The sequence below is a fragment of the Mytilus californianus genome, unplaced genomic scaffold (genome assembly GCF_021869535.1).
Source record: "Mytilus californianus isolate M0D057914Y unplaced genomic scaffold, xbMytCali1.0.p SCAF_11, whole genome shotgun sequence".
Lineage (NCBI taxonomy): Eukaryota > Metazoa > Mollusca > Bivalvia > Mytilida > Mytilidae > Mytilus > Mytilus californianus.
Genome location: NW_026262593.1, coordinates 74,674,976 through 74,682,599, shown reverse-complemented (window position 1 = coordinate 74,682,599; position 7,624 = coordinate 74,674,976). Strand labels below are relative to the sequence as shown.

The following is a 7,624-nucleotide window of genomic DNA, read 5'->3' as shown; positions in this document are numbered from 1 at the left end:
ATATGCAAGCGGGGGCATCGTCTATGTCCCATTGACACATTCCCAATTTATTTCTTTTACATGTATAAGTCCCAAATACAAGCATTTAAAACCATTTACCGAAATACAATAAAAACAATGATTTATTTAAAAAAAATATTATATCACTTTAATTTAAAGACATGAATCTTAATACAATTATTCATTGTTATTCCACACTTTAAAACAAATATATGTAGTAAAGAATTATACTTTTATTGTTATTTTCTCCTTATATTTTGATTTTATTTCAGACAATTCCAGTTAAAAGTGTTCCATGGTAAATCCTAGAAGATACATGTAGTCAGGAAACATGTAAAAGTGAACAAGCTTGTTTGAGTCAAACTTCAGATTCTTCTATTTGTAATTCCTTTAAGCTGGGAGCCTTGAACAGATTTCTCAGTTTTTTTTTGGCAATTTGTATTTTTTTTTTTTTGGCTTTAAAAAAATGGAACAATGTAACTCGGAGTAGTTTAGTCGATATAAACTGATTCTTATTAAGACATATATTCTGAACTAGAATAAATCTGTCTTTATGTCCAACTCTAGCCCATCCCTGGGTGTTGGATTTCTTGCTGCTTTAATTTGTAGGCCATGCTTTATTCTAAATATTTAAAGTAACTATTTCTTAATAACATATTATGTCATTCATTGTTCAACTTAAATATAATTTTAGTTGAAAGTGTTACAAGATGCCTAATCAAATTGATTTTTTTTCAAGGTACACAAAATGGTTAGCTCTTATTTGACAGCTTTAATGTTATTATTTTTTTCATTTCAGAGAATGGAAATGAAGAAAACTGTACTACTACATGTACCAAGGAAGCAAGAATTACTGTTTTCAAATGTCACAAAGACAGCTGCACAAGAGAATTCTCAACATCAGCAGCAGTGATGAGCATGTCCTCATAGTCAATTGCTTGTTAAATGGTGTAAAAATGAAAATATCAGAAAAAGCAAAAAGATTGTATGCAGATAAGATAATTTCAAATCAGTCTCAAAAATCCATATCTTTAGAATCAACAAATAATTCATTGGCACTTAATGCAGATAAAGTTCTTCAAATGGGATAGGGCATCAAAGTCACTAAATCCAGAGTCACATTAAGTCAACAACTCAGGCAATATATTATATATAACTGAAAAATCTAACATTGCGAATGTGACTGGTAACAAGGTAGATACTTTAGTGGCTGCTGATGAGATACGAAAATCCTCTTTATACAACATGTACAAAAAGGAGGATTTTGTATCAGGACAACAAATTGATTCATTTTTCTCCCGCCTTTGTCAGAAAGAAAAAAAAACTGAAGATTATGTAGCAGCAGAGGAAGAAGACAGAAAAGAAAATATAAAGTACTTTTGGAATCAAACAGTTAAAAAGTTCTTTAGTTTGAATTCTTTTGTTTAAAGGAGGAGGTTATTTTAGCAAAAATTATATTGTAAAGCATCTATAAAATGTGAACTAAAATACCTTTGAAATAAAATGATCATTTATAGAGATTCTACAGTCCAAAAGTAGAAAAAATCCAATTAGTCTTCAAAATTTGCAAAGAAAACACACATATATTGACATGAAAGGCGTTTATAAAAGAAAAACCATCATCATAAATTATCTAGTTAAAAAATGAAGAGGAAAATTGACCAAAATCAAATTGTTTTCAGGGAAACTTGCAGACAGGCACTATTTATGGTATAACCAGTAACAAGAGTGCACACGATGAAATGTCTCGCCTTCTTTACTAATCATTGATATTATGTTGATAGTCCTAAATATAAAGCTTTACTAAAACTATCAAACTAACTTCACATAATCCAGGAAAATGATGTCAAGGCCATATAAACCAAACAAGAAATACATGTACACCTTACAATCATTCAATACACTAAATAGAGTTGACCTATTGCTTATAGTTTCTAAGAAACAGACTTAAACAAGAAAACTAAACATTGACCAATGAACCATGAAAATAAGGTCAAGGTCAAGGTCAGATGAACCATGCCAGGCAGACATGTACAGCTTACAATTCTTCCAAACAACAAATATAGTATACCTATTGCTTATAGTTTAAGAAAAAGACCAAAACACAAAAACTTAACACTGAGCAATGAACTGTGAAAATGAGGTCAATGTCAAATAAATCCTGCGAGACTGACATGTACATCATACAATATTTTCATACACCAAATATAGTTGACCTATTACATATAGTCATAGAAGAAAAGACCAAAACTCAAAAACTTAATTTTGACCACTGAACCATGAAAATTAGGTCAAGGTCAGATGACACCTGCCAGCTAGACATGTACACCTTATAATCATCCCATACACTAAATATAGTAGACCTATTGCATACTGTATAAGGAACAGACCAAAACACAAAAACTTAACCTAAATCACTGAACCATGAAAATGAGGTCAAGGTCAGATAACACCTGCCAGTTGGACATGTAATCTCTTATATTCGTAAGATGACTTTTGTTTATCTCTTAAATCCATTTTGATGAAATACTCATCAAATCATTTTTTTTTTTTTTTTTATTAAGACAAAAATGTTGCTTTAACTAAAATCTGTGAAATAGCATTGTCTACTTTAGCATACCAAGGCTATAGAAAACATCATGACAACATTGAAACCAGTGCAAATGTTTACATGAGATATTGTTTAGCATTTGTTTACACTTCAAATTTGTTGCTACAAGAAAATAGTGTTGATTTTGACTTGCGTCCAAAAAAATTGACATGTTAGACCTTATTGCAGATCTTCAAATATAATCCATATGTTTCCATGGTAACCATCTTCTATACCAGATTTAGGTTGAACATAAATGTTAGTCTGTATAATGCCATTTAAATTCCTAACTTGTTTTAATCTTCTTTTTTTCTTCTTCTAAATTTGCAGATTTTACAATGTTTTATATTTTTTGGCAAAAAATTGCAATTTTGAAATCCCCGTTTCCATAGCAGCAGACATATTATTTGTTAAGTTGTATTTCTCTTGTAAATGATAAATTCAAGTTATGTAAGATTAGAGAAGTTACTGGTTAACTTTTAATTACATTTTTTAATGAAAAAACTGGAAAAAATGTAAAATTTTAACTTTTTTGTTTCCATGGTTACCACCCTTGGAAACAAGATCTCCAAGAATTTTATTCCATATATCGAAACTATGATATGTTGCCTCAATGGAAAGTATAATGTCTTATTCCAACATGGATGTGTAAGTTTGCTATACATCCTCAAAAACTGTCTAAATTGGGTATTACATATACCTGTTGAACTCTTCCATGTATCCAAGGACCAAGTGAGGGTAACATAACATATTTTATATTTTTAGATTTAGTCATTTTATCAATTTGTAATGATATTCATATAAATAATAGGTATTTTAACTCATATATTGCTATTTAAGTGGATATTAATGCCTGAAAAAGACCTATTTCATAGTTGAAAAGGAGCAATTTTGAAGGTAAACATAGAATAGCCTGTTACCATGGCAACCATGGTCCATAGCAACAATATCAATATTATTTTTTCATTTATTCATAAAAGTGTGATAACTGACAAAGTTTAAAGCTTTTCTGAAACTATGCGTGCCACACCCTTTATCTGGCATGGTTGATATTTAAAAAAAATCCATGTTAAAATGTGCATTGACTATATACAATCCAAAAAAAAAAAAAAAATTTCAAATGGAACATTACTGTTATTTGTTGGAAACGAAGTAGGAACGCTATAATTTTCATCAAAATATTACTAACAGGAGGTGTTAGGTTCATGTCAGTTGGTCAGCAAAACGAGTTACATTAAAGACGCCTTCAGAGGTACCCATACCGTGTATATCAATACTGAGTTGTTTATGCAGTGGAACATATCTGGAATACATCTGAAACGATGAAGTGTATGAAATAAACACTTTAGAAATTGTGTCTGAAGTGCTTATCTGGATTAACTTATAACTAAATGCTCAAATATAAACATTTGAAAATCAATGTTGCGTATATATGCTGCAACGTTCGGAGCAATTTGACCAAAAAGATGTAACCAGAATTGGGGAGGTGTACATAGTAATGCATTAAAACGTAGTAAACCTCGTTGAAAAGATATTAAAAATTGTATATCAATATTTAGAATCTTTCTGAAACCACATAAACTAATAAAAAAGCACATCCATAGGTAATTTTGATATATTTTATCTCTAACCGAATATTAAAACGCGGATGTGATATGAAAGTTTCTTCTCTCGCTATTCCAGAAACAACATTAAAAAAACACAAGAATGAAAGTACGAAACCCCCACCCCTTAAATTTATATCCATTTAAATGACTGATAAAAAGTTTATCAAGACACCTATGATTTGAAACGATTACGAGTGTAGAGACGATTTGAATCAAGTATTCAATGGCAAAATACATTGTAGTAGTGTAAACGAATTTCATAAATTTTACGATAATACTTTCTAGAAAAGAGCATTGGCTCCACCTTGTTGAACATGTATTTTCTTTTAAAGTTTTATCTCATAAACAAAAACAAAATGTTACAAAAGCTGCTGGTTCAGTTAGGTGAATGTTAATTGTGTTGGAAACTAAATGAGTAAAAAAAAAACGATAAAAGACAGTCCTGTTTTATAAAATGAGCTTTCATGACCTCATTTCGAATGGTTTATTTTATAGAGCAATACTTTGCCACTTGTTCTATTGAACACCAATAGACTGTTCCCTAATTTGTCGTAATGAATTCCAGTTGGGTCCCGCAGATCATCTTTCTGAATTTCGATTTCCTTATGGTATTTACCATCAGATGAAACCACTACAACATTGTGAGATAAGGTGCAAACTACATATGTATTTCCATTCCCATCTGTTGTAACGTTGTATGGACGCTTTATCTTCTGATCAGTAAACTTCCATAGGACTGATCCTTGCAGGTCGCAGCAGTACAACGCATCTTGTGTGGGATCAATCATGACCAATCTACTTTTAGCAGTTGCAATGTACCATACAGATGATGGAGAATTAAATGAATTTATTATTTCCCCTTTCAGATTCAATACATCAATCTTTTTCTTGTCGATATTCGCATACAATAGTTCATTTCGATAGGATACCAAAGGCACTTTTGACCGTTTGTTTTAATAACATTCTGTACTTGTCCTGTGTTTATATTTATAATCTGCATGTACGGTGTTTTGAATGTGAGAACTACATAACTGTCATTTATTGCTGATATGCACAAGGGTTTATCTGACAGTTTGATATCTCGGTAGTAAGTTCCGTCGCTATTGTGTACAACTAATCTTTTGTCACAATTGTCGGTGAAAATAAACTTGTTATTGACAGTTGCACAGTCAAGCAGAAGTAAGCTATCCTCTAACTTTTTTATTTGGAATTTGTTTTTTAGTTCAACATCAAACTGGAGAGATAACTTTCCTGGTATATGTGCCTGAGCGTTAAATACTTCTGCAAAATAGAAAAAAAAGAACTGATATCCCTGTGAATAACCTATGTGTAGTTTGCTCATGGCAAAGAGTGTGAAAAAAAATCCGAATTATAAAAAAATTGAAGCATGAAAAACAAAACAACGTACAATTTATTTGAAGTAAAATTTGTATCTAAAAATTTACAAATAATTTTATATTTTGAAATAATATTACAAAATAGTAATGGTGTGTATGTAGTTCGTTAAAGATTAGGATATCGTTCTTGAACCTTGTGATATGAATAACAACACAGAGAGTTGTTGTCCGTTAAATATTTTATGTAGAAAAATCACTGCTTTCCCATTTGGAATAAAACTAATTCACAACCATCCTTAGAGTGACCAATTTAGAAATATGTCTGCTCATCCGTTCATGGATCATGCATAATAGTATAAAACTTAGCAATTGTCATATCTTTAAATCGTAATAGACAGAAAAAAAAATCTTTAAGTGCAGAAATATTCAGGATATAACTATTTATCTGCTGCACATTTGCCCAAAAAGTAAAATAACACAACCGAACTCCAAGGATAATTAAAAAACGAATGTCTCTTTTCAAATGACAAAATAAAAAGCTCAAACACATCAAACTAATGGAAAACATATGTCATATTGCTGACTTTATACAGCCATTTTCTTATGGAGAACATTATGGGTTATACCTAAGTTTTACAGCTAGCTAAACTTTTCATTTGTATGACCGTGCATAAAATTCCAATATTTTGACATCAATATGTCAACAAAACAAACAGACGTAATAAGCTAAACTGTCAAAAATTTGGGTATAACAGTGATAACCTTAATCGCAAAAGGCATACTACCCCCAGGCAATTTGCCTTTAACGATTTTTGTTTATTATTATATTCATTATTTCGTCGTCAATCAGGAACATATGAAATTCCTTCGTTTCTTCTGGTACGAAAATAATGACTTCGGGAAGAATTTGGTTGAGTACCAAATGAAAGTCCATGTATTTGGAAACTGTCCATTATCGGCAGTCGCTTCATACTTCTTAAGTAAACAAAATTTACATATGTATCAGATGTTGGGGTATTCGTGAATAGAAATTTCTATGTTGACGATGGGTTAGTTTCTCTGGCAACGTCAAGAGAGGTTATCGATTTGCTTCAGCGAACTCGAGAATCTCTTCAAACAGGAGGTAATCACAAAACTACATCCAACAGCAAGGAAGTAATGGATGCCTTTGAACATCGAGACCGTTCAAAAAACTTCAAAGACATTGACTTTTGTGTCGACGAATTTCCTACTCAACAAGGTCTAAGTCTAAATTTGGAGTTAGAGAAAGACTCCTTCAAATACAAAGTTACCCTTGAAGAGAAACCATTCAGTAGACGAGGATTATTATCCACTGTGAATGGGATATTCGATCCTATAGGATTCGTAGTCCCCGTTTTCGTTACAGGGAATTTATTACTTCGAGAAATCGCCAACGGCTCATATGACTGGGATGACCCACTTCCTTGACATCTGTTTGTAAAGTGGTCCGACTGGAAACAATCACTCATCTTGCTAGAGCGCTTGCACATTCCGCATTGTTTTCGCCTGCTTCTTTACGTAATGCTGCGAGGAAGGAGCTCCACATATTTTCTGACGCCTCCGAACAGCCGATTGCATCAGTGGCTTGTTTAGGGACTAAAGACATGGACAATAACTATCACGTAGGGTTCGCTCTTGGTAAAGCCAAGATGGCCCCGACACACGGCCATACAATCCCAAGTCTCGAGTTGTGTGCCGCCGTACTTGCGGTTCAAGTTTCTTAAATTTTTCTCGAGGAACTAGACCTCCAATTTGATCAAACTCATTATTATACCGATAGTCAAGTGGTGTTAGGCTATATACACAACCAAGGCAAGCGTTTCTACAAGTACGTCAAGAATCGTGTTGAGAGAACTCATAAATCTACGCAACAAAAATCAATGGTCACACGTCCGGACCAACTTAAATCCAGCAGACTCGGCTACAAGGACAGTTTGCGCTCAAACCTTTCACAGCAGTATTTGGATTCTTGGACCGCCTCATCTTCGTGAACTCGAAGCAGGAGGTTCTGATGGAAAAAATTAAATCATTAAAATCCAACATAGAAATCAATAAAGAGGTTTTCAAAA

General features: G+C 32.4%; 1 long non-coding RNA gene across 1 annotated transcript; it reads right to left on the bottom strand.

Moving 5' to 3' along the window:
• Window positions 1-3,541: 3,541 nt before the first annotated feature.
• Window positions 3,542-5,863, bottom strand: LOC127720690 (uncharacterized). Its single transcript, XR_007990930.1, has 2 exons — window positions 4,814-5,863; window positions 3,542-3,904 (listed from the first exon to the last, which is right to left on the bottom strand). It is a non-coding gene; the product is annotated as an uncharacterized LOC127720690 (long non-coding RNA).
• Between the last annotated feature and the right edge of the window lie 1,761 nt (window positions 5,864-7,624).